Source organism: Canis aureus, chromosome 24, assembly GCF_053574225.1.
Source record: "Canis aureus isolate CA01 chromosome 24, VMU_Caureus_v.1.0, whole genome shotgun sequence".
In the NCBI taxonomy this organism is placed as follows: Eukaryota; Metazoa; Chordata; class Mammalia; order Carnivora; family Canidae; genus Canis; species Canis aureus.
Window position 1 is genome coordinate 14,115,683 of NC_135634.1, and position 25,808 is coordinate 14,141,490.

General features: G+C 36.0%; 1 protein-coding gene and 1 long non-coding RNA gene across 11 annotated transcripts in view; one reads left to right on the forward strand and one right to left on the reverse strand.

Moving 5' to 3' along the window:
* CDK8 (cyclin dependent kinase 8) overlaps window positions 1-25,808 on the reverse strand; it is a 131,110-nt gene that overhangs the window by 101,446 nt on the left and 3,856 nt on the right. The window lies entirely within an intron of this gene.
* LOC144295810 (uncharacterized) lies at window positions 1-25,808 on the forward strand. Of its 4 annotated transcripts, XR_013362897.1 has the most exons (4): window positions 24-69; window positions 723-814; window positions 22,587-23,031; window positions 25,439-25,808. It is a non-coding gene; the product is annotated as an uncharacterized LOC144295810 (long non-coding RNA). The 4 variants fall into 4 exon arrangements; XR_013362899.1 differs by lacking the exon at window positions 25,439-25,808 and having other exon boundaries at window positions 1-69; window positions 727-814; window positions 22,587-23,305; XR_013362898.1 differs by lacking the exon at window positions 25,439-25,808 and having other exon boundaries at window positions 9-75; window positions 727-814; window positions 22,587-23,305.

Genomic DNA, 25,808 nt, shown 5'->3' on the forward strand with positions numbered 1-25,808 from the left:
AGAAGCAGGTCTTTGGAAGGAGAGAACTTAACCAAAGACCTTTAGACCAAGATCCACAGAACAAGACTAGTAACTGTCAGGCTTTATCGTCTCTAGTATTCTGCTCTTTATTTTCTTCACTATCTTCTTTCCTCTTTTGTTGTTAAGGTTACCTTTAACTATGTTACCCATAAGGACCTATACTTAAAACTCTCCATTTTTTTTAGTCACTTCCTCTTATAAACCCAAAACCTGGCTAAAATTTACTTTTGATTTGACTAAAGCATACAAACTGACCATCATAGTCCATTCCAGTTGCTATAACAAAATACCATTGCCCCGAGGGCCTGTTAAGCATCTAATTCTTGATTTTGGCTCAGGTCATAATCTCAGGGTCGTTGAGACTGAGCCTTGCATCCAGCTCCACTCTGGGTGTGAAGCCTACTTAAGATTCTCTCTCTCCCCTTCTGCCCCTCCCCCCAACCACCTGCGCACGCATACGCACATACTCTCTAAAAAACAAATGGCTGTTGGAGGGGAAAGAGGTGGGAAGATGGGGTAACTCGGTGATGAACATTAAGGAGGAGGGCATATGACATAATGACCACTGATTCATCACTAAATTCTACCTCTGAAACTAATTAATACACTCTATGTTAATTAATTGAATTAAAAAAAAAAAAAAAAAACCCAGCCTGGGTGGCTTACAAACAACACATATTTATTTTTCACAATACTGGAAGCTAGGTCCAAGATCAAGATTCTGACTGTTGGGAGCCTGCTTCCTGGTTCATAAACAACTGTCTTCCAGCTATGTCCTCACGTGGCAAAACAGGTGAGTGAGCTCTCTGGAGTCTCTTTTATGAGGGTACTAATCCCATTCAGGAGGGCTTGCCTCCTTGTCCTAATCATCTCCCAAAGGATCCACTTCCAAATGCAAACACACCTGGGATTAAGTTTCAATGTATAAATTCAGGGAGGACACAAACATTCAGTCTGTAGCACTGACTACTGGGTTTATACACTTTCTTTTGATATTCATGCAGCTTCACTCAGTACCAGTACCCTGTTAATGAATCAATTTGTGTTCTGGGTAAGGGTAACTGGACTCAATTTTTTTTTTTTAAGATTTCTTTATTCATGAGAGACAGAGAGAGAGAGAGAGAGAGAGGGAGAGGGAGGGAGGCAGAGACACTGGCAGAGGGAGAAGCAGGCTCCCTGCAAGGAGCCCGATGTGGGACTCCGGGATCTTGGGATCATGCCCTGAGCCGAAGGCAGGTGCTCAACTGCTAAGCCGCCCAGGCATTCCTGGACTCGATTTTTAAGTAACTTTTTAAATGGTATGTTCCACAAAAGACCATCTATCATATCTTTCATGGGATAGGATAGGAGGTTCCTATCTTCACCAAAACATTATTCAGGGATCTTTCACGAGGGCTAGCTTCTGTAACTTAACTTTCACAGAAATAAACCTTGGAAAAAGACAAGAGAATAGAGGGTGTACATATGAAGGCTCTCTCACTTTCACAGACCCCACTACTTAAGTTCAACCCCAAGTTCCTCCACTTTAGAGCTACCTGATGATATTGACACTGAAAATTTCATTACCTGATATGGGAACCAGGTAATGAAATGGTATGGGAACCAGGTAATGAAATGGGAACCATCTTGGGAAGAGATCAAAATGTTACAGTACTCTTAGACAACTCCCACACACTTTAGTCATCTTTTGGGAAAGCCCATGAGAAAAGATGTACAGAAATTAAAATCTAGGGAGTCCATAAAAAATGGCCTATTCCTTCCTGATCTTTTTTACAAGAAAAGATCTGCTTCCATAGCAGATATTTTAATGTTTTGGTACTTTATGAGATTTGCAACAACATGGGTGAACCTAGAATATGTCAGAGAGAGAAAGGCAAATACCACATGACTTTACTTATATGTGAAGTCTAAAAAACAAGACATGTGTGAACAAATAAACAAAGCAGAAACAGACCCATAAGCACAGAGAACAAATTGGTAGTTGCCAGAGGGGAAGCAGGTTGAGGGATGGGCCAAATAGATACAGGGAATTAAGAGGCACAAACTTCCAGTTATAAAATATATAAGTCACAGGGTTGATAAGTATAGCATAAGGAATAGTCAATGATATTGTAATAATATGGTGACCGTGACTACACTTATCATGGTGAGCATGGAGTAAGGAAAAGAACTGTCAAATCAATATGTTGTACACTTAAAACTAACAGAACACTGTGTACATCAATTATGTTTCCATAATTTAGAATTTTTTGATTGAATTAAAATTTAAAAATTCTTAAAATGATGTTTAAGAACTTCACTGAAAAGTATGAAAAGCAGAGAAGTTAAAGACCTACATAAATGGAGGGTATACCATGGTCATGGACTGGAAGATGGGTGTGCATGCTTGGCAGAAACTGATAAGCAAATTCTAAAATGTGTAAATAAATAAAAAGGAATTAGAACAGCCAAGATTATCTTAAAAAACAAATTGAAAGACTTCTATTATCTGACTTATTACACTTATTATAAAGTCACAGTAATTATGACTATGTAAAATAAATCTTGATTTTAGCTAACAAAACATTTAAAAATCAGTCCGGAATGATCTAAATGCTAAAAAAGCAACTTTGTGGTAGGACACAAAGTTTCTTAAATAGGACGCAAAAAAAGGTTGCTCACCAAAAAAATTAATTAAACTGTGTTAAAATTATTAACTTCTTTTAATCAAAAGACATTGTTATGAAGGCAAAAGTGCAAGTCACAGAATGACAAACTTTCTGTAATGTGTGTATTTTCAACAAAGCACAGGAATTCCTACAAATCAGTAAGAGACACAACCCAGTAGAAAAAGGGGCAAAAGATTTGAACACTATCTCAGAAAAGAAGATATTCAAATGGCCATCAATCATATGAAAGGATACTCACATTCACTAGTTATCAGTGAAAGAAAACTAAGATCACACTGAGGTACAGCACTATAGACCACCGGTGGCTTTAATGGCTTAATTCATAAGTAGCTAACAAGTTCCCATGGGAGTCACATTGAGTTACTTACTATTATAGAACCACAGGACTTGTAGAGTTGCCAGTGTCTCCATCTCACTATTCCATATCCTTCCTCATCCATTCAGTCTTCTGAAATGCTCTTAATGAAGAGTCTCCAATGAAAGCTCCAAGGAGCAATAGGTGAAATGTTCACAAAGTTACGGAGTCATTCAAGATTACTACATCTGTATTTTTGATACAGATTTAAATGAATATTTGAGTTTAAGCCCTAAATCACCATTTATAAAAAAAATCACCCCTAAATAATCTCATTGGTAGATTTACATTTAATTAACAAATTGTCATACAGGATTTATGATGGTCATTAAAAATCATTCTTTCGGGATCCCTGGGTGGCGCAGCGGTTTGGCGCCTGCCTTTGGCCCAGGGCGCGATCCTGGAGACCCCCCCAGATCGAATCCCACATCGGGCTCCCGGTGCATGGAGCCTGCTTCTCACTCTGCCTGTGTCTCTGCCTCTCTCTCTCTCTCTCTCTGTCTCTGTGACTATCATAAATAAATAAAAATTTAAAAAAAAATTTAAAAATCATTCTTTCAAAACATTTAAAAATGCTTAAACCAAAAAAAAAAAAAAAAGAAAAGAAAAAAAAAAAAAGAAAAATTAAAAAAAAAAAAATGCTTAAACCGGGGATCCCTGGGTGGCTCAGCGGTTTAGCACCTGCCTTTGGCCCAGGGTGCGATCCTGGAGTCCCAGGATCGAGTCCCACATCGGGCTCCCGGCATGGAGCCTGCTTCTCCCTCCTCCTGTGTCTCTGCCTCTCTTTCTCTGTCTATCATGAATAAATAAATAATCTTTTAAAAAATAAAAATGCCTAAACCTAATGAAAAATTGAAGGGAAGTGTAATAAACAACTATAGATTTGAGTTAAACATTGTAGGCAAGAATAACTCAGAGATGATTTTTTTTAATTTTCTAATTGTATCACAACAGATAGGGATGGGCTCTCCCACTATTTCTGATGCTAAGATCGATCATTTTGTTAAACTGGTGACTACCAGATCTCTCCATACATAAAGGTATATTTTCTTCTTTGCAATTAGTAAATTATTCATGAGATAATACTTGAAGGTGAAAGGAATATTCTATATTCCAACAAACTTTCATCAAATGACTTTAGTATCCATAAATGATTCTTGCCTGAATCAATTATTATACTGGAAGTCTCAAAATGCTTTTTTTCTGATTCCATCACTCCTTCTACATTTATGAATTGGCATTCTTCTGTAAAAAAAATTCCTTCTTCCTCCCTTTTTTACTGTCTGTAGGGATTCATGGATTCTTTTTTTGACATATTATAATCTATTATTTTTGATGCTCAAATTGCACCAAATTTGTCCAGTAAAAACCTCTTCAAGTCTGCTCCTATCCCTTTTGAAATAATTTGACATCTTTGAGGACAAAATGTCAGTAGAAGGCAAATAAAATTTGAGGCCTAAATAATTAAATAAGACAAACAATGTTAGACAATTCAGTAAGACTGTCCCACACAGCTTCCTGTTTTTCCAAGAGTTACTCCATTTCTCCATTAATGGCACCACCAGCAACTCAATTATTCAAAGCCAGAAACCTCAGAATAATCCTCAACCCTCCCTTTCCCTCACCACTAGCTGGAGAAGGAAATAGAGTGGTTGGAAGAATGGAGCACTATTACTTTCCAGTTCATATTCTTCTATGTATTATGTATATATTGCTTATACTCTATCACCACTTCATTAATTTAAAAAATTTTAAAGAATTGCTTAAAAAATGTAAAAGTGTAGGGCATCTGGGTGGCACAGTCACTTAAGCATCTGACTCTTGGTTTCTGCTCAGGTTGTGATCTCAGGGTCCTGAGACTGAACCCTGTGTTGGGCTCCACACTCAGTGTGGAGTCTGCTTAAGATTCTCTCCCCCTCTTCTCTCTGCTCCCCACACCATGCATTCATGCACCAGCACACGCATGCAATCACCCTAATAAATAAATAAAGCTTTAAAAAATGTGATGTTCATCAACTTTGAAGGGCAAACAAGTCATCTCCAGGTTTTAGCATAATTTACTATATATTTTCTAGATCTAGCCCATTCAGTCCAATGTTCTCTAACTGATCATCATTCCTTGTATTTTATAATAAAATCTTAGAGCTGATAGGACCATACAAATTGGACAAATTATCTCGTCCAAACATCCACCCAATACTTGAGTTTCCTTTATCACAATTCCATCAAGTTGTCATTTAAGGTATGCTGAAACCATGTGTATAAAGAAAGAATTCTCTGCCTCCTATGTTTGGACAACTTTGTCTGTTACTAAACTGCTCCTTATGTTATGGTGCCAAAGTGTATCTGTCTTCTTCAGTTTCAGTTATCAGTCATAGTTCTATCTATTGGGTCACAAAGAAGTTTTGTTAGTCTTCCACATATTTAAAGTAGCACCCATATGGGAAGGTATGCTTATACCTCTGGATCATCAGAAGACTGAGGATAAAACCTTAAGTTCCATTTAGTAACTAGTTGTAGATCTATCACTCATGAATATACCTAAATTTTTCTAGAAATTCATTATGTTTTTGGCAGCAAAATAAAGTATTATAGAGCTTCTATCTAATTGTCCTATTTCAAGATTGGAAAAGAAAGAAACAAGAGCTCCTAAGCCTGAGACTCAGAAACAAGGTCATATTCAACTTACCTGTATAGTAACAGTTTTCTATACTTTAAATCCATTCCGTTAAATTCTAAGCTGAAAGACCCAAACCCTCTCAGTTTATAGAACATCCTTCTCTCAATCATTTTACTTGCCTTTCTCCAAACCTGTTCTAGTTCTTATCTTTCTACAAAGTGACAACACTTGTAAAAAGTAAAAAGGTACTATGATTTTGTTCAATAGTAGAATTACATTCTCTACTTTGTTTTTAATACATGGTCCAAGTGATAACAGTGAGTACCTGCTTCATCTGCCCAACTCCTACCCCTGCACATGTGTTTTCTAGAGATACGCTACCTCTACAATTTTCTGGAACCCATTCAAATGCTTATAACAAGAACAAACATTTATACACCCAGATCCCATTCAATAGGCACAGTCTACTGAGCCAAGCTTGAACACCTGCACTGAGCCAGAGCAACAACAGTGTATCTCAATATATGAAATGGGTCACCTGGCCAATTATAGTCAATGAGTATTGACAGTACTTATTATTTATTCTGTACTAGCAATATAGGCAATTCTCTTACTGCATGAGTTTTTTTTTTAACAACATGATTATAACATCACCAATTAATTAGGGGGGAAAAATCGGTACACAAAGCCATGGTTATTACAATGCAAAACGGAATCAGCATCAAGTAAGTAGGAAAAATAATAGTTGTGTGCAAACAATAGGCATGCATAGATGCACTGTTTGAGTGTATGGCTGTTCTTCTGTAACAGAATTGTTCTGTTTACCCAACCATTGTTTTGTTTTATGCCAGTAGTAAACAAAAGAAGGCATGGTCAAGGGCAAAGGAGATAGGGGTATCTAAGAACCTTCTAAGTGAATGGACTAAATGATAAAGGAGTAAACATATGGTTTGTTTCTATTAAGTTTAGTCAATAGACATAATACTTTTACATTACAGCTATAAAAATATGCATATTATAGCAAGACAACAGAATCCCAGCAGCCCCCTTTCCCTAATGAAACAGCTGTTTTTATAAGAGATTTTTCATAATAAAATATTTCTCAGGAACACAACCATGACATTATTGCAGAAGCACTACAGGTTATTATCTACAGACGTATCTAGGAAAATCATCTACTAATAAACACCTCAAATTCTTCACAAACATGAATTAGCATAATTAGCACCTATTGGAGAAATAGAGAATCACAAATGACTGAACAAGTGAGATTAATTTAATAAATATATTAAAATACATGAAACCTAGATGGCCTTACAAGAAGCTTGAAAACTTCATTTCCATGCTTTATCTTACCATATTATACAAAAGATCTCCGTGGGATGAATTCATTTTACACATGAGAAATCTGAAGTGCTCTGACAGATTAAATTGTTCAAGCTCATAAAGATAGTATATTGCATATAAGATATCAATCTGATATCCAATAATGCTATGAAAATAAAAATTAATAAGAGGTCTCACCTAACAAAAAAACCTAGTTATATTACCATTTAAAATAAAAAGTAGGGCAAAAATACCCCACCCCCAACACTGGCATTATTAAAAAGTTATAGCCAATGTAGTAACATCAGATTTTCTAAAGTTGAAGTACTATAAAGAAATTAGTAATAAAAGCAAAAACTGTAACATGAAAGAGTCACAAATGGAATAAACAATTTTAACTAGACAGGAACAGAAAGTTTATGGCTTTTTTAGCAACATGGTAGATTAATGGGGATTCAAGGAACTACCTTTACTCTGAATATGTTTTTTAAATTCCATAACAAATAGTTAATGAAAAATTGTTAGTATGTCACAAATACTGCATGAGGCATGTGACACACAAAGCTACACATAAAATTACAAAAATAAAATATCTAGTAATAAACAAGTAGGATCTATATAAATAAGACTACAAGGCAGGATCCCTGGGTGGCGCAGCGGTTTGGCGCCTGCCTTTGGCCCAGGGCGCGATCCTGGAGATCCGGGATCGAATCCCACATCGGGCTCCTGGTGCATGGAGCCTGCTTCTCCCTCTGCCTGTGTCTCCGCCTCTCTCTCTCTGTGTGACTATCATAAATAAATAAAAAAAAAAAAAAAAAAAAAAAGACTACAAGGCTTTATCAACATTCATTAGATACAATTTGAACAAATAAAAAAAAATCCATAATGCTGAATATGGGAATTAATCAACACAACACAATTTAAACGCAAGTCAAAAAATATTTTTCAGAACTTGAATTGTTGATTTTATTTTTTTAAAGAGTTATTTATTTTAGAGAGAGCATATGTGGAAGCATGAGGGGGAGGGGCAGAAGGAGAGAGAGAAAGAGAGAGAGAATCTCAAGCAGAAGCAGACACTGAGCACAGAGCCTGATGTGGCCTCATAGGCCTTGATCTCAGGACACTGAGATGGTAACCTGAGCCAAAACCAAGAATTTGGATGCTTAACCAATTGAGCCATTCAGGAGCCTCTTGAATTACTGATTTTCAAGTTTACTTGGAATAAATGGCAAAAACAACCATAATTTTTAAAAAGAGTAATGAAAAGGTACCTCACCAGCTATTATAATCTTTGACTTAAAACAAGAGGGGAGTAACACAAGAATAGAGATCAATGAACTAACAGAGAAGGTTCAGAAAAAAACACAAGTATACTTGGGAATTGAGGGTAATGATAAGGTGGCATTTCAAATCAATTGTGAAAGAATTATTTAACAGTATTAAAAGGACTGGAAAATTCACCCATTAGAACCCTATATAACGTGCTATAACAAATTGAAGATTATATAAAAATTCAACTGCAAAAATTTTAAGACCCACAAAAATGTTAGAAAAAAAATGTATATAATAGAGAAAAGTCAGAAGCAATAAGACAATAATAAATTTTATTACAAATTAAAATTTCACAAATGTAAAAACAGACAAAAATTAGAAATATTTGCAATATGAAGAGTTGATATCCCAATAAAGCATTTTACAAAAAAAATTTTTAAAGAAGATTATAGGAAAACAGGCAAAATATCAACAATTCACAAGACACTAAATAATGACTAACAAGGTATAAATTTAAATATTAATGAAACAAATGTAAATAAGACGATGATTCCATAGGTTTCCTATTAAATTTGCAAAGATTTAAAGAAAGTTATTTTTAAAATTAAACAATAAAGATACTAATCAAGAAAGTGGTAAATATTAACTCCTGTTTATTATGAATGAGATTACCAATAAGTTCAAACTTTCTTGGAGAAAATCAGGCCTTATATATCAAAAATCTTAAAAACTGATCCAGCAAAGCCACTTCTAGAAATTTTCCTACAGATAAAATCATGGATATCTACAAAGATGTAGCAACAAAATTTCAAAATTGCAAAGAAAAACTGGAATGTAAAAATTAAATGTTAAAAAAAAAAACCCTAACAGAAAGATGGTTAATAACATGGAATATGCACAATCTATTGGTGAGGGAATGAAGCAGGTTTTAAAATAATAGGCACAATATAATTTGATTTTAAAACATGTTTAGAAGAAAAAAGTCTGGCTAAATTAGGGTGAATTTTATTATCTTCTTAAAATTTATCCACATTTTCTACAACTGATACTCCATTACTCCCATAATCTAAAAAGCATTAAGTTCTTTTTTTAGGTGAGAGCTGACAAGAGAGGAATAAAAGAAAACAACACAGGCAGATGAATTATGAAAACTCAATTATTTGGTACAGAAGCCAATACATACGAAATACATATAAATTAAATAATACATTTTAAGAGGATTTTCATCCACAGTGATTAAAAAAATAATGTTTGGCAAATAAAAAGTGAACCAGTTACCTAGAAAGCTTAGTAATAACCTAGACCCATTCACAAACATACATGTCTAAGGTATCCTAACCTATTAGAAAGTTAAAAATACCAAATATAATCAGAATTTAAACTTTATGAGCCACGGAATAGTCTAAACAATCTTGAAAAAGAAGAAGGCTAGAGAGAACTTACACTCCTGATTTCAAAACTTACTACAATGTTACAGTTCTCAAAAAGGTCTAGTAATGACATAAAGACAAACATACACCAAAAGAACAGAATAAAGAGTCCAGAAATAAACTCTTACATGTATGGTCAAATGATTTTTGATAAGGGTGCTAAGAACACTTGATGGAGGAAAAAATCTTCTCAACAAGTGGTTGAAATATGGACATCCATATGCAAATATGGATATCCATGCAAATGAAGCTGGACCACCACCTAACACCATATACAAAAATTAACCCCAAATAGATCCCTGACCTCAATATAATACCTAAAACTATAAAACTCTTAGAAGAAAACATGGGATGAAGGCTTCACAACATCGGATTTAGCAGTAATTTCTTGGATATAACACCAAAGGCACAGAAAACAAAAGAAAACAAATAGAAAATAGAAAAACCAAAATAGGGGCACCTGGGTGGCTCAGAAGTTGAGCATCTGCCTTTGGCCCAGGTCATGATTCCGGGGTCCTGGGATCGAGTCCTGCATTGGGCTCCCCAGAGGGAGCCTGTTTTACCCTCTGCCTATGTCTGGGCCTCTCTCTGTGTGTCTCTCATTAATAAATAAATTTTTTAAAAAATTTTTTTAAAAAAAGGAAAATCCAAAATAGCCATTGGACTTCATAAAAAATTTTTAAATCTGTGTATCAAAAGATAATATCCATAGAGTAAAAAGGCAACCTGTAAAATGGCAGAAAATATTTACAATTCATTTATAAGGAATCAATACCCAGAATATAGAGAGAACTCCTAAAACTCAAAAACAAAAAATAAGCCACCAATTCAAAAATGAGGAAAGGATCTAAACAGACATTTCTCGAAAGAACTTACATGATGGCTAATAAAAACATGAAAAGATGTTCAACACCACTAATCATCAGGGAAATGAAAATCAAAGGTATCACCTGATACCCATTAAGATGGCTACTATAAAAGCAAACAAAAACCAGAAAATAATATGTGTTGGCAAGGATGTGGAGAAACAAGCCCCTATGCTCTATTGGTGGAGATGTAAAATGGTAGAGTCACTGTGGAAAACAGTATGGCAATGCCTCAAAAAATTAAAAACAGAATTACCACATGATCCAGCAATTCCACTTCCGGTTTTACATTCAAGAGAACTGAAAGGAGGGTCTTGAGGGACTATCCGTATAGCTATGTTCACAGTAGCTAAAATGTGGAAGCTACCCCAAGTGTTTTTCAATGGATGAATGGGTAAGTAAAATGTGGTCTATAAGTTCAATGAGATATGACTTAGCCTTAGAAAGAAAGTTCTGATATATGCTAAAGTATGGATGAATTTTGAGGCTACTCTAAGTGAAATAAACTAGTTACAAAAAGATAAATATTGTATGATTCCACTTATATGAGGTACTTAAAGCAGTAAAATCATAGATGCAAAAAGTAGAATGAAGGTTTCCAGGCTGGGATGACATGTGAAGGGGGAGTTATTTTTGACCAGATACAGAATTTCTATTTTGTAAGATGAAAACAGTTCTGGAGATGGATGATGAGAGATGGCTGAACATAAGAATGTACTTAATATCTGTGAATTGTATACTTAAAAATGGTTAAAATAGTAAATTTTCTATTATGTGTATTTTACTGCAAATAAAAAAATGAAAAAATCTTGGAAAAAAAGCACAAAATTGGAGCACTCAAACTTCCCAATTTAAAAATGGACAATAATCAATGTAGTGTAATACTGGCTTATGAACAAACATATAGATCAATAAAACTAACTGAGAATGCAGGAAAAAAAATCCTACATTTAGGAGCAACTGATTTTTAACAAAGGTGCCCAGACAATTCAAAGATCCTGGGATGTCCACAAGCAGCAAAAGAACAAAGTTAGGACCCCAATCCCACAATATTCAAATTTTATCACAGATCTAAATCTAGCAGTTAAAATTATAAAACTCTTAGGAAAAAACATTAAGTCTTTGTGACCTTGGGTCGGCCAGTAGGTTTTGAATACAACACCAAAAGCACAAGAGGCAAAAAGAAAAATAAATACACTAGATTGCATCAAAATTAAAAACTTCTGTGCTATAAAGAACACCAAAAAGAAAGTAAAAAGACAATTCAGAGTGGGAAAAATATTTGCAAATCATGTATGTGATAAGGATCTAGTATCCAGAATATTAAAAAGAACTCCTATAACTCAATAATGGAAAGATAACTGAATCTTAAAATGAGCAAAGGATTTGATGTTTTCGCAAAAAGATATACAAATGGTCAATACACGACAAGATGCTCAACATCACTGTCATTTGGGAAATGCAAATCAAACCACAATGAAAAAAAAACCCCACAATGAGATACCGCTTAATACTCATAAGGATCGCTACACTTAAAAAAAAAAAAAAAAAAAAAGGAAAATATGTGTTGGCCAAGAATGTAGAGAAATTGGAACCCTAGTGCATTGCTGGTAGGGATGTAAAATGGTGCAGCTGCTGTAGAAATAGTTTGGCAGTTACTCAAAAATTAAGCAGAGTACCATATGATCCATCAATTCCATTCCTAGGTATATACCTAAGGAACTGAAGTCAGGAACTCAAATAGTTGTACACCAATGTTTGTATTAGCATTACTCATGATAACCAAAAAGTGGTAACAACTCAAATATCCATCAACTGATAAATGACTAAACAAAATGTGATACATGCTAAATCATTGACGAGCCTTGAAAACATTATGTTAAGTGAAAGAAGGCAGTCACAAAAGACCACATACTGTGTGATTTCATTTAAATGAAATGTCCACCATAGGCAAATCAAGACGCAGAAAGCAGATTTGTGGTTGCAAAGGGCTAGAGGACTGAAGGGAAAGGGGAATGACTGCTAATGGGTACAAGGTTTATTTTAGAAGGGCCAAAAACATTCTGGCCCTTTAATTCTTTAATTCTAATTAAAATTAGATTGTGGTGATAACTGCACAACCCTCTAAATATATTAAAAAAACAGTGAATTGTACACTTAAAATAAGTTAAGTGTATAGTACGTGAATTTTATCTCCATAAAGCTATAACAAACTTTTATGGGGGTGCCTGGGTGGCTCAGTCGGTTTGTCTGACTTTTGATCTCAGTTCAGGTCTTGGTCTCAGGGTTGTGGGTTCAAACCCCACATGGAGCCTACTTAAAAAAAAAAAATTACTAACTATAAATTTGTAACTTCTTGGAAGGTATCAATATTTTCCCCATAAAGATAACTGGGATTTAATATCCCTACTTAGTACACTGCAACTTAATCAAAAGTACTTTTAAACACTTTTAAACTAAATAACTAGTGGCAAATGTTATCTTACATTCCAAAATGTTCTGGGATAATTATAGTACAAGATTTCACCAAGGCAAAATGTAATTGTACCACATTTTGATGTAAGAACCAGCAAACATATTTCCACTCCAGTGAGTCCAGTTACACAAAGTGCAATAGAAACAAAGACTTTCCATGATCAGAATCAATAAGGTTTAAAAGTGTTATACTTAGTTTTTGATTGCTCTGAAAACCTAAAGTACTTAAAGAACATCAGGCTGAAATACCTTTTAGAATCGAATGGTCCAAACCAAAAAAAACAAAAACAAAAACAAAAACTCAGAAGACAAACAGATGAACTATGAGATGTGCATGCTACTTTGATAGATTTCCTTGTTTTGTTTTGTTTTGTTTCCACTTATGTACTTCCAAGTCTAACTCATCACAAGGCTAAAGAGGATATGCAAAGGTCAGCTAGCCTTGGCTAAAACAGGACAATAGTAACTTTTCAGCTTCATGATATCTGGTCTAAGTTTTCAAGTAGAGCTGGACTCATTTATACTAATAGATTTTAAGATAAGAAGATAGGTGCACCTGGGTGGCTCAGTCAGTTAAGTGTCTGCCTTTGGCTCAGGACATGGTCCCAGAATCCTGGGATTGAGCCCCATGTCAGGCTCCCTGCTCAGTGGGGAGTCTCCTTCTCCCTCTCCCTCTGGTGCTCCCCCTGCTTATGCTCTCTCTCTCTGTCAAATAAATAAATACATTTAAAAAAAGATAAAATGTTTGTGCATTTCTTAGCTTTGTATCTCTGTATACAGAGTAAATACCTTCCCAACTTCTGTCCAGCAGAAATTATATCTATAAAGAAAGAATTATTTTTTACAGTACTTAAAACTTTTAATAAAAATCACTTCAAATTTAAATGCATCAGAATTATCTTACAGATAATCATCTGCCTGCTTATCTACCATGAATGATTACCTCTGCTGAACACACAAAGTCAAGCAATTCCACTGGCAGCATAATGAGCTCCAGTTTCTCAGTCTATGGAGGCAAGCCAAGAGGTCACCAAGACAGGTGACAAAGCACAAGACCAACACCAGAATCAGTACAAAACAGAAGCAAATTGGGACTTCATTAAGATAAAAAGCTTTCGCGCAGGAAGGAAATAGTCAACAAAACCAAAAGACAATCTATGGAATGGGACTAGATATTTACAAATATCTTATCAGATAAAGGACTAGTATCCAAAATCTATAAACTTATCAAACTCAACACTCAAAAAACAAATAATCCAGTCAAATGGGCAGAAGATATAAACATATTTCTCCAAAGAAGACATAGAAATGGCCAACAGACGCCTGAAAAATGTCCAACATCACTTGACCTCAGGGAAATACAAATCAAAACCATAGTGAGATACCACTCTACACCAGTCAGAATGGCTAAAATTAACAAGTCAGGAAACAACAAATGTTGGTGAGGATGTGGAGAAAGGCGAACCCTCTTATACTGCTTGTGGGAATGCAAGCTGGTACAGCCACTCTGGAAAACAGTATGGAGATTCCTCAAAAAGTTAAAAATAGAGCTACCCTATGACCCGGCAATTGCACTACTAAGTATTTATCCAAAAGATACAAATGTAGTGATCCCAAGGGGCACTTGCACCCCAATGTTTACAGCAGCAATGTCCACAATAGCCAAACTATGGAAAGAGCCCAGATGAATGAGTAGAAAAGATGGGGTTTATCTATCTTCTATCTATCTATATATATAATGGAATACTCAGCCATCAGAAAAAATGAAATAAATAAAATCTTTAAAAAAAAGTCTCTTGTGGTTTGTCTCCTCTAATTACATCTTTTTTTAAAAAAGATTTTATTTATTTATTCATGAGAAACACAGAGAGAGAGAGAGAGAGAAAGAGAGAAGCAGAGACAGGCAAAGGGAGAAGCAGGCTCCATGCAGGGAGCCCAATGTGGGACTCGATCCCAGGACTCCAGGATCACGCCCCAGGCTGAAGGCAGACCTTCAACTGCTGAGCCACCCAGGCATCCCCCACAAGAGACTTTTAACCATAGGAAACAAACTGAGGGCTGCTGGCGGGGTGAGGGGCGAGGGAAGAGTGGGAGGATGGGGTAACTGGGTGATGGACATTAAAGAGGGCATGTGATGGAATGAGTACTTGGTGTTATGTGCAACTGACGAATCACTGAACTCTACTTCTGAAATTAATAATATACTATATGTTAATTAACTGACTTTAAGTAAAATGAAATTAAAACACACAGACACACACAGAAAAAGTAAGCCAAAAAGGGGGAGAAAGGAAAAGACTGGGTGAAGCTCAGTACTGGGCAAGAATGAAAGGATGACCAAAGCCAAGTAACAGGAAACGGAAGGAATCTTCTAGTAAAAGTAAGTCAGTGTTAAGTGGCTAGAGGTAGAACACATTCATTAGTTACTTGTAATAGGAACAAAGTGTACCAGCAGAATTAAGTGGGAATACAGAAATTTGATGAAATGAACATAAAATAAAATGTAAACATAATAAGGACTATAACTTTAAACATCCACATGGCTCTTAAATTTTTCTATCCCAACAAATAATCTAAAATAGGACTATGTGGGGAAAGAAAACTCAAAGCAAAAGTTTCCAAAGAATAATCTAAACTTTACAATGTGTTTAACCTCCATGATTCAAACATATCATTACTGTATCTATTCCCACTTCTTCCTTTCAGATAAGTTTTGCTTTTGGAGTTTTGATGTGAATGTAATTGGTGGAACCTTTTTAGAAGACTAAGATTGGCCCACAGAAGAGCCTTAACCCAGGTCTATTAAGACTTATTCCTGAGAAACTGACCTGCACTTCACCAGTCCTGCAGTGATGTACCAGAGTTATTATCAGTGACTTGTGTATGGGCATAATGACCAGCTTCTAGGACCACTGAGAGAAAGCCAGGAGGACTGAAAGTCTCTGTAGATAGGGCAAAGGAGCTTCTTTTGCTCCATGAAAACTTTACTCTTTGCCAGGGGGTATCAGCCACAGCAAATATCTCTGTGGGAAATTTTGGGGACTTGAGAAGCTCTGTTCCCATCTGAGAGAATGCTGTGTGCACAGACAAATGTAAAGGACATTTATTGAAGTGCTTTTATGGAGCACAAAAAAGTGAAAGAATCTAAATGTCCTTCAAGTAGACCAATATATTTCATTATATCCATAAAATGAGATGATGAGGGATGCCCAGGTGGCTCAGCAGTTGAGTGTCTGCCTTTGGCTCAGGTCATGATACCGGGGTCCTGGGATTGAGTCCCACATCAACCTCCTTGTAGGGAGCCTGCTTCTCCCTATGCCTGTGTCTCTCCCTCTCTCTGTGTCTCTCATGAATAAATAAATAAAATCTTTAAAAAACAACAACAAAAAAACGAGATTATGAGCTGATGCAATGAACTGTGTCATATGTGCAGGTACTGATCACCAAAACATATAAACTGGAAAAAGGCACAGAATTGTATACACAGTACCATACAATTTGTGTTTAAAGATAATGACCTACAGACCTTTCTAACTAATTCTGACACATAACCCAGCAGCCATTAAAGAAATGAATGATAAATGTGTCTTCATAAAAATAAGAGTTGTACATGAAAAATAGTAACATAAACAAAGTCAAAAGATGTTTGTTTCCACAAACTGGAGAGCATACACAAGAAAGCTATCAGTGAACAGCTCTGGAAAGAGGACCTGAGTGGCTAGAGGAGACAGAGTGAGAACTCTTCAGTTTAAACTTCCTCAGTGTACTTACATTTTTTTTTCATATGCATGTACTGTCTGCTCAAAATGAATGACGTATCATAATAAATTTTAAAGTCTACCCATACATATATATGCTTCTATATGCATATATTTAAGGGGCCACTGACAATGATTGTCCTAAAGAGGGAGACTTAGATTTTCTTAGTTATCCTTATGTACGATTTGAGTTTTTATCATGAGGATATATGACCTATATATCCCAATCTTATTTTATAATAAAAAGACAGTTGTTTGAAGTATAAAACCTTTGACCCTGAAACTGGTTCAAGGACTTGCTACAGTTGGAGAACTGCAGACACATTTTCTAGGAGATCCTTTGATAACTAATGGGTAAAATTTGGAGACTAGTTAAATTTTTTCTATCACTAGAGAACTGTTTCACCAGATATATATTTACATTCATACATGTGTAATGACTGCAATAATTAAAACTGATTATTTAGAGCTGTAATTATTGACAGGAAAAGATGCATAATATTTTTGAATGAAAAAAAGCAAGATCATAATAGATTTCATTAATCTCTACTTACGGTGTTATCTGTGAAGATGATAAAGAAAATAGTAATTGTCTCCTAGTAGTAGAGTTAGGGCTTTTAGTTTCTGTATACAGTTCTGGACTATGAATTTTTTAAGATTTTATTTATTTATTCATGAGAGACACAGAGAGAGAGGCAGAGACAAAGGCAGTGGGAGAAGCAGGCTCCCTGTGGGGATCCCAATGCAGGACTCGATCCCAAGAGCCCGAGATCACTACCTGAACCAAAGGTGGATGCTCAAGCACTGAGCCACCCAGGTCTCCCTGGACTATGAATTCTCTACAATGAACTTGTATCACTTTTATAATCAGAGGGAAAAAAGTTATTTTACTTAAAAAATAAACTGTCTTGAAGAGTATGGAATGAAAGAACAAACTAACAAAGAAATAGCAAGCTAGTATCTAACAGGTTTAGCTTCAATAATACAGCTAATATAGAACAAAGATGGAAGTAAAGTTTTTCACTGCTTGGCCCTGGATGATTAGGCTACCCATAAAAGTACCACAAAACATTTTGGATAAAATCTACAAAGTGAGATATAATTTCAGGTCTAGTGTCCAAAACTCTTTCACTGAATTTTTCTTTTGTTTAAAATACATTACTTAGCCTGAACACCATTATCTCCCCTGCTCTGTGTGTGGCGTAAGGTATGCCTACCACTCCTTCTGAAAACACTCTCTCCTTAGCTATTATGCTTCTACTGACAAGGTCCTGGTTTTTCTCCAAGTTTATAGCCAATAAGCTATACACTGCACAGATCCTGTTGCACAATGTGGTTGATCCTGAGTTTTGTCCTCCTCAGGACTCAACTTACTGGCCTCCTGGATGAACCATCTTTTTTCCTACATTCTATCCTAGGACTTCTTCTCACTCTACACTTTCCCTAGGCAATTTTAAGATCTTGTGAAGCTTCAAGTACCTGGTAACTCCCAAATTTATCTCTACCCAGCTCTCTCTCTTGCACTAGACTCATGTATCTGCCTAATGGACATTTCTTCTTACATGTTTAACAGGTACACAAAATTTAATACATCAAAACTCAAACTTGCTCCTTTTCTTGTTTTGGCTGTGTGAATGGCAACATCCCACAGCTCACACCAGAAACCTAGGGCCTTCTCCTCAGTCCTTACCTCTTTCTCTCTCACATCCAGTAAATTAACAAATCCTATCAATTGTTCCTCGTTCCCTTGATCATATCCTAATTCAAACCTCCAAAATCTCCCACCTAGATTACTATTACATTCTCCTAACCCCAGTTCCTGGAAGTTATTCTGAATGTATTGCCAAGCAATCTTTTAAAATACTCAATCTGAACTTGTTACTAGCTGCTTAAAATCCTACAAATGGTCCTATTGTCTTCAGTATAAAAGAAAAAGAAAAACGAAGACCCTGACGTGATTTCTAAGACCCCACTTCTCCAACTGAATTTTTTATACCTCTCACCTCATCCATTACTACTAAGATCTGGCATTGGAACTCTTTCAATTTCTTTACCATACTATCTTTCCTTCATAAATGCTGCTCAGCAGTGGCTCCAAAGGGTTGTGGAGAGAACTTTAGCCTTCCCTCCTACAACACGACATCAAAGTTCCTGAAATCACTTCAAATAAATAATTTAAATTAAAACGTGTTTACAGGATCCCTGGGTGGCGCAGCAGTTTGGCGCCTGCCTTTGGCCCAGGGCGCGATCCTGGAGACCCGGGATCGAATCCCACATCGGGCTCCCAGTGCATGGAGCCTGCTTCTCCCTCTGCCTCTGTCTCTGCGCCTCTCTCTCTCTCTCTGTGACTATCATAAATTAAAAATAAATAAATAAAAATAAAAAAAATAAAAATAAAACGTGTTTACTACACACCATACAACCCCTACACACTCCCTTTTCAACCAGATAGAAACCCTTCCTTTATAAACAATTCTGGAACCAGATGCTGCCCCTCTAGCCTGTACTGTAACTCCCCAACCCTCACTCATTCTTGTGCACTGTCCATTCACTTGTGTAACTTCTAACTATATTTCAAGTCACAACTGAAATACCATCCTTGAACCCCCAGAACTGGTCAGGTACCCTATGGTAACCTATGTATTCTCCCTACCACAGCCCTATCCCTCGGTGCTCTCATTAACTTTTTATTTGTCTGTATCACTCAAGTCTCTAAATTCCCTAAGGACTTAGACCATGGCCTACTGACTGCTGAATCACTCACATCTGGCACAGAACCTGACATATTACAGATATTAAGCAAATAATGTTTTTTAAACACATTAAAAAAAATTTTTTTACCAAAAATAAAACAAAAACTACAGCTAAAGGGAAACTATAATGAAATGTCAAATATTTAAATGATTTGATTTTACATTTAAAAGAATCTTTAATGTTAAGTCAACATTAGAAAACAAATTACAAGTATTCTTGACTTTATGCTTGACATTTTCTTGGAGACTGAGTCATGTGATAAATATATTAGGAGAGTTTATGTGCTTAAAAGGATGGTTTCACAAAGTGAAAAAAAACTCCAAACAATTTTATTCCAAATGAACTTAATTTTCACAATAGACTCCCCTTAAAGCAGAAGCCTTAAAAATCATTTTTCAATACTTAACTGCTTTCCCCAGAAATATGACCCAGTTAGCATAAAACATACCACTGATGGACAAGTTTTAGGTTTTTTTAATCCCTTTAGTTCTCTGGACAACCTCTAAATCCAAGTGTCTAGAAACACATAGACTGGGCCTTGCATCATGACATAAAGATTTCCTCTCCTTACGATGATTATTTGTTAGAATTCATGAGCTATAATAAAGCTATAGATTTTAAAGAGCTGTCTAGGAAAAAGAGTAACTAAGTTACCTTGAGTAGTAGTCTAAATAATTTTGTATTCACATAACAAAAGTAAACTTCAAATATCAAACCACCATAGAGTTTAAACAAAAATGTCAACTTGGTTCTGAGACTAATTATAATTTCCTTAAATTTAGAAATGCAAGTTTGATGCCCATTTAAACTGATTTATTTACTAGGTCTAATTCAGAAAATACCTTTATTCTTTGTAATGGTTCAAGTTTTCAAATACCTACGATTTTTTTTAAAAATATATATATATTTTTTTTTATTCATTTGAGACAGAGAGAGAGAGGCAGAGACACAGGCAGAGGGAGAAGCAGGCTCCACGCAGGGAGCCCGATGCGGGAATCGATCCTGGAGCTCCAGGATCACGCCCTGGGCGGAAGGCAGGAGCTAAACCGCTGAGCCACCCAGGGATCCCTAAATACCAACGATTTGTATTTAGTTCAGCTGATTAACAAAGTTTGCCCTGCCCTTGGGTTTTTGGTTTTCTTCAATTCTGCTCCTGGTACCAAATTCTGCTTCTCTGAGTATTTTCACAAGATGTTTTTTTAGTCTCCTATATTATGCTCAAGTTTTTAATTTCAGCAAACTTAAAAGGAAGACTTTCAAATATGAATTTCATGTACACCAAAAAAAAAAAAAAGTATTAAATACCTGTCAACATTTGGCAAAGTGCCAGGAACTGAGGGGAACACAATTATACTGCCCTAGAGAAAATCTATAATATCTAACCCATAAACATTCACTAGATAGACCCAAAGGACATATAAACATTAACCACATATACACTGAAGTAGTTACATAATACATCTATGAAGGACTAAATATGTTTTGTGAGGTGATGAGTGAAGAGGGAATTATTGGAGTTGTATGTTAAGATAAAGTAGTTAGGATTTCTGAATCTAAATGTTAGAACCTACCTCAGTTGGAGGGAAAAATTTCCAGCACAAGGTCCTGCCTGAGACAAAGTTCAGAATGATAGTCTGATTTGATGAAGGAGCACCTGTATTAATCTGTTATTTCAGAATCACTACAATGGACAAAGGTGTGAACAATATTCTGGGAATAAGATAGGATAGTCAGGTCTCACAAACGACAAAGATCTTGGTCCTAAACTAAAGACAAGATAAAGCTACTCAAAAGTGGTTCTTAGCTGCCTTGAAAAAATTTGGTGGTTTTCTCAAAAAGCTAAACATAGAGTTAAACATACCTGAGTATATGCCCAAGAGAACTGAAAACAAATACTCACACAACTCAAACATGAATGTTATAGCAGCATTATTCATAATAACCAAAAAATAGAAGTAAAACAAATATCTACCAATTAACGAATGGGTAAACAAAACGTATATTCATACGATTCAGTATTATTCAATCATAAAAGGGAATGAAATACTAATACATACACAAGATAGATGAACCTTAAAGACATTATGCTAAGTAAAAAAACAAAACAAAAAAAAAAGCCACACACTGTATAATTCCATTTATATGAAATGTTTGGAATAGGTAAATCCATAGAAAAAGAAAGTGTATTAGTGGTTGCCAGGAGCTGGGAAGACAATGGATGTGGAGTGACAGCTAACTGATATGGGGTTTCTTTTTGGGGCAATAAAAATGGTCTGGAATTAGAGAGGGGTAATGAGTGCACAGCCTTGGGAATGTACCAAAAAGCAGTAGATGGTACCCTTTAAAAGGGTGAATATTATGGTATGTAATATATATCAATTTTAAAAAGGGGGTTCTCAGCCATTTTTTTTTCTGCCATAACACATCTGAAGGACATGATATAATTCCATCAGTAAAGGCAGCTTACTACAGCACAGACTGGTTTTGTGACTTTGACAACAACCATACTGAAGAATCTTAAGAATCATGACACTAAAGGGTCTTCAAGTATTAAGATCAAAATAACAGCTGATGGTCACTTTTTAGTGACAAGAACCACCTTGAAGTAACAAGCCATATGTAAAAACAAAAAACATCTTAGTAGTTTCTAAGTAACAAAGAGATGACCAAGGCCTACCTAAGCTGGTGTGAAGGAAAGGATTTACAAATTGTTCTGAAGAAGGAAAGGGCAAAGGATTTTCATTCTCTAACAGCAACTAAGAACAGAAAAACAATAAAAAAAGAATAAAGAGAGAATGAGGACTAGATTCAACAACAAAAGGCACTACAAGAAAGATGACACCAGCCATAGGAGATAATATTTGGCATATACTGATTTGGCATATACAGTTCCCAACTTACATATGGGTAACATTTTAAATGTTTATAAATCATAATTCTAAACACATTTGCTAAGAGAAAGAACTTTTTTAAAAGTAGGTAAGTTTGCAAATAGCCTATAATAATTTATAATTATCTTTCATTATTTCTATTTTCCTAGCTGAAATCCAGGATGCTGGAAGCCATCTCCCCTACCTCCCTCCCATCTCTTCTTCACACATCAGATTCCAACAAGAGAAATTCCCCTCCAATTTGTTGCCACCACCATCTTGCAGCATAGAAAATTCTGGCTCCCTGCTCTTCATGAAGGTGAGACCAAGGTAGAATCATCTGCTATCCAGAGCTGTAACCAAAATGGAGTTCCGCCATGACAGCTTTACACATGAGAGAGAAATTCTTAAGTCAGACAGTTGAATTTCAGAGGCTGCTTGTACTCTGATTCAGCAACACTCTTCTGATGGAAAACTGCCACACAAAGAATTAAGGTGTTCACTGTGAAATAACAGAAACCTCATCGTGTGCAGCGGGTACAACGGACCATCTGTAGTGCATGTACATAATACAACACATACAGCAGGAGTTCAAAGGCCGAAAGATGTGAAGAGGTAAGGCGTGAGAAGAAAAAATTCAAATGCACAAATTTTGCTGGGGTCTGTAAGAGCATAATAAAAAAGCAAAAGCATTCCTTTTTATCCCAGTCCTCTTAAAACATCCTTCCTGATGAGATCTTCCCCATCTTTTAGGAGTCAAACAACATGTTGCCTTCTTTGAGAAGCTTTCCTTAAAAACCCTAAGTAAGCAGTTGGGACTTTCCATCTCTGTGTTCCAACAGCACCTTGTATTAATTATTATAGTGCTTATTAAATTGCTACCGTTTATTTACATTTTTTTAAGATTTTTATTTATTCATGAGAGAGAGACACACACACACACAGAGATCGAGAGAGAGAGAGAGACAGAGAGAAAGAGAGAGAGGCAGAGACAGACAGAGGGAGAAGCAGGCTCCATACAGGGAGCCTGACGCGGAACTCGATTCCTGGGTCTCCAGGATCACACCCTGGGCTGAAGGCGGCCCAGGTGGCTATACCACTGAGCCACCCGGGCTGCCTCGTTTATTTTACATTTGTTTCCCCATTAGATACCTCCTCAATTAATGGAATATTTTACTCATCTTTGTATTCCCAATACTTTGGACAGTGCTTGGCACATAAAAGGGTCCAATAAATACTGGTTAATGAATGACTGAATGGGTTTCTTCAAATATTGAAAGAAACAAAAAGTAGGGGCGCCTGGGTGCTCAGTAGGTTAAGTGTCTGCCTTCGGTTCAGGTCATAGTCCCAGGGTCCTGGGATCAAGCCCCATGTCAGGTTCTCTACTCAGCGGGGAACCTGCTTTTCTCTCTCCCTCTACCTGCCTCTCCCCCTGCTTGTGCTCTGTCAAAATAAATAAAATCTTAAAAAAAAAAAAAAAGGAAAAGTCAAATGAACAAATCCCAAATGAATGAATGTGCCAGTCTTGCTACTAAGAAAATGAGATATAAGCATGAAACACTCCACTCCAAGTGGCCTAAACAGTGGATCTGAATGCACTGAATATCTAAGGTAGATGAATTCAACAGCAAGTAACACAGAGTGCATAGTAAATGTTCTGCTTGTTCCTTTCAATCATATTTTTTTAGAAGTTATAAGGAATATTCCTTATTGGGCATGCAAAATCCTCAGTAATGGGTATATATGTTGTATCTGGCATTTTGACATCTAAAGAAATACTTAAATCAAATTGAACACAGATATAGAGTTCAACAGAATTCAGAAGAAAAACTATTAGATTCTGTCAGTGGAAATAAAGGGTCCCATCAAGTTCTGATCATAATTAAGGAATTAAAACTGAGTTAAAGCTCCAAAGCAGACTGAATCAGAAGAGTTCCTTGTGCTAGCTATCAAATGAATGGTTCACAGGAGTAAATCCTGACATCTGAAGAAATAAAGATGATGGAATGCTACAGTAGTAAGACAGGTAAAGTAGCTGGCAAGTCTTTGGAAGTTAACTTCTTTTAGGAAGCTGGTAAGAACGCATGTTAAAGCACAACGCTAAGAAACATAAAAGTGTATCATTGTTTAAAGTAAAATTTGTTTTAGTAGTTGTTTATCTCATCTTGCAAAAGTATTACATATTCATAATTTTTACTTTCTGAAATCATAATACTAGAAAAGATCTTAAAAATTATCAACTCAAATCTTCCAGTCTTACAAATAAGGAAACCAAGGTCTTACAAAAGGCAAGTGACTTGCCCAAGGTCATACTGGTAATCAATCAGAGGCTGAATCTGAACTCAAACTAGTCTCTCCAACTTAAGAGTTTTTCCCACTAGATAAAGAACTTTCTTAATCCCTTATTAGAGGTTTGGTTTCCCCTCTACACACATATATACACGTGTATATCTGTAGACATACACACGTATGTGTGTACATAAAGATACACCCACATATCTACATAAACACTTGCCGCACTTGAAAAAACCAGGGCTGTTCAGAAATGTATTAAAAAAGTATTTTTTAGGGATCCCTGGGTGGCGCAGCGGTTTGGCGCCTGCCTTTGGCCCAGGGCGTGATCCTGAAGACCCAGGATCGAATCCCACGTCGGGCTCCCGGTGCATGGAGCCTGCTTCTCCCTCTGCCTGTGTCTCTGCCTCTCTCTCTCTCTCTCTTTCTCTCTGTGACTATCATAAATAAATAAAATTTAAAAAAAAAAAAAGTATTTTTTAAATTAATTGAAAAGACTAGTACTATGATAAGGTATTCATGTTTTCTGAATGACCAACTAAAACACCAAATCACCATGTCTAGGTTTACATTTATCTTAATGTATTAATTATATGAAGCATAATGGTTAAGAGCATGGGCTCTGGAGTAAGAGACCTGTTTGTAATCCCCTAATTGCAGCTCTGACATTTAATTAGTCATATAACCATGAACAAATTTAACCTTTCTAACAGTTTAACCTTTCTTACAGTTTCCTCACCTGTAAAACTGCAAAACAGAACTGTCCTGATACGGTACTTGTGAGGATTAAATGGATGATGAATATAAAGGGCTTTGCCGAGGACCTCGTTCTTACTCAATAATTTAGCTATTATCAATATTACTGCCTACTAATCTCTGCGTTGCCTACAAAAGTACCCCAACAAAAGTTTTCTTTGTATTTCTCACCCTCTCACAAATACAACCCCAATTATATAGTATCTGTTCTTCTGAACAGAGTCCAGCAAACTAAGAATACTATTTAAGAGAATTTCTTTTGCTGGTCTCTTCTAGAGATCACTCTTATCTCAAATTGATCTTTAAATTCTAGAAATGTCCAGTCCCTACAAATAGAGTTTAAA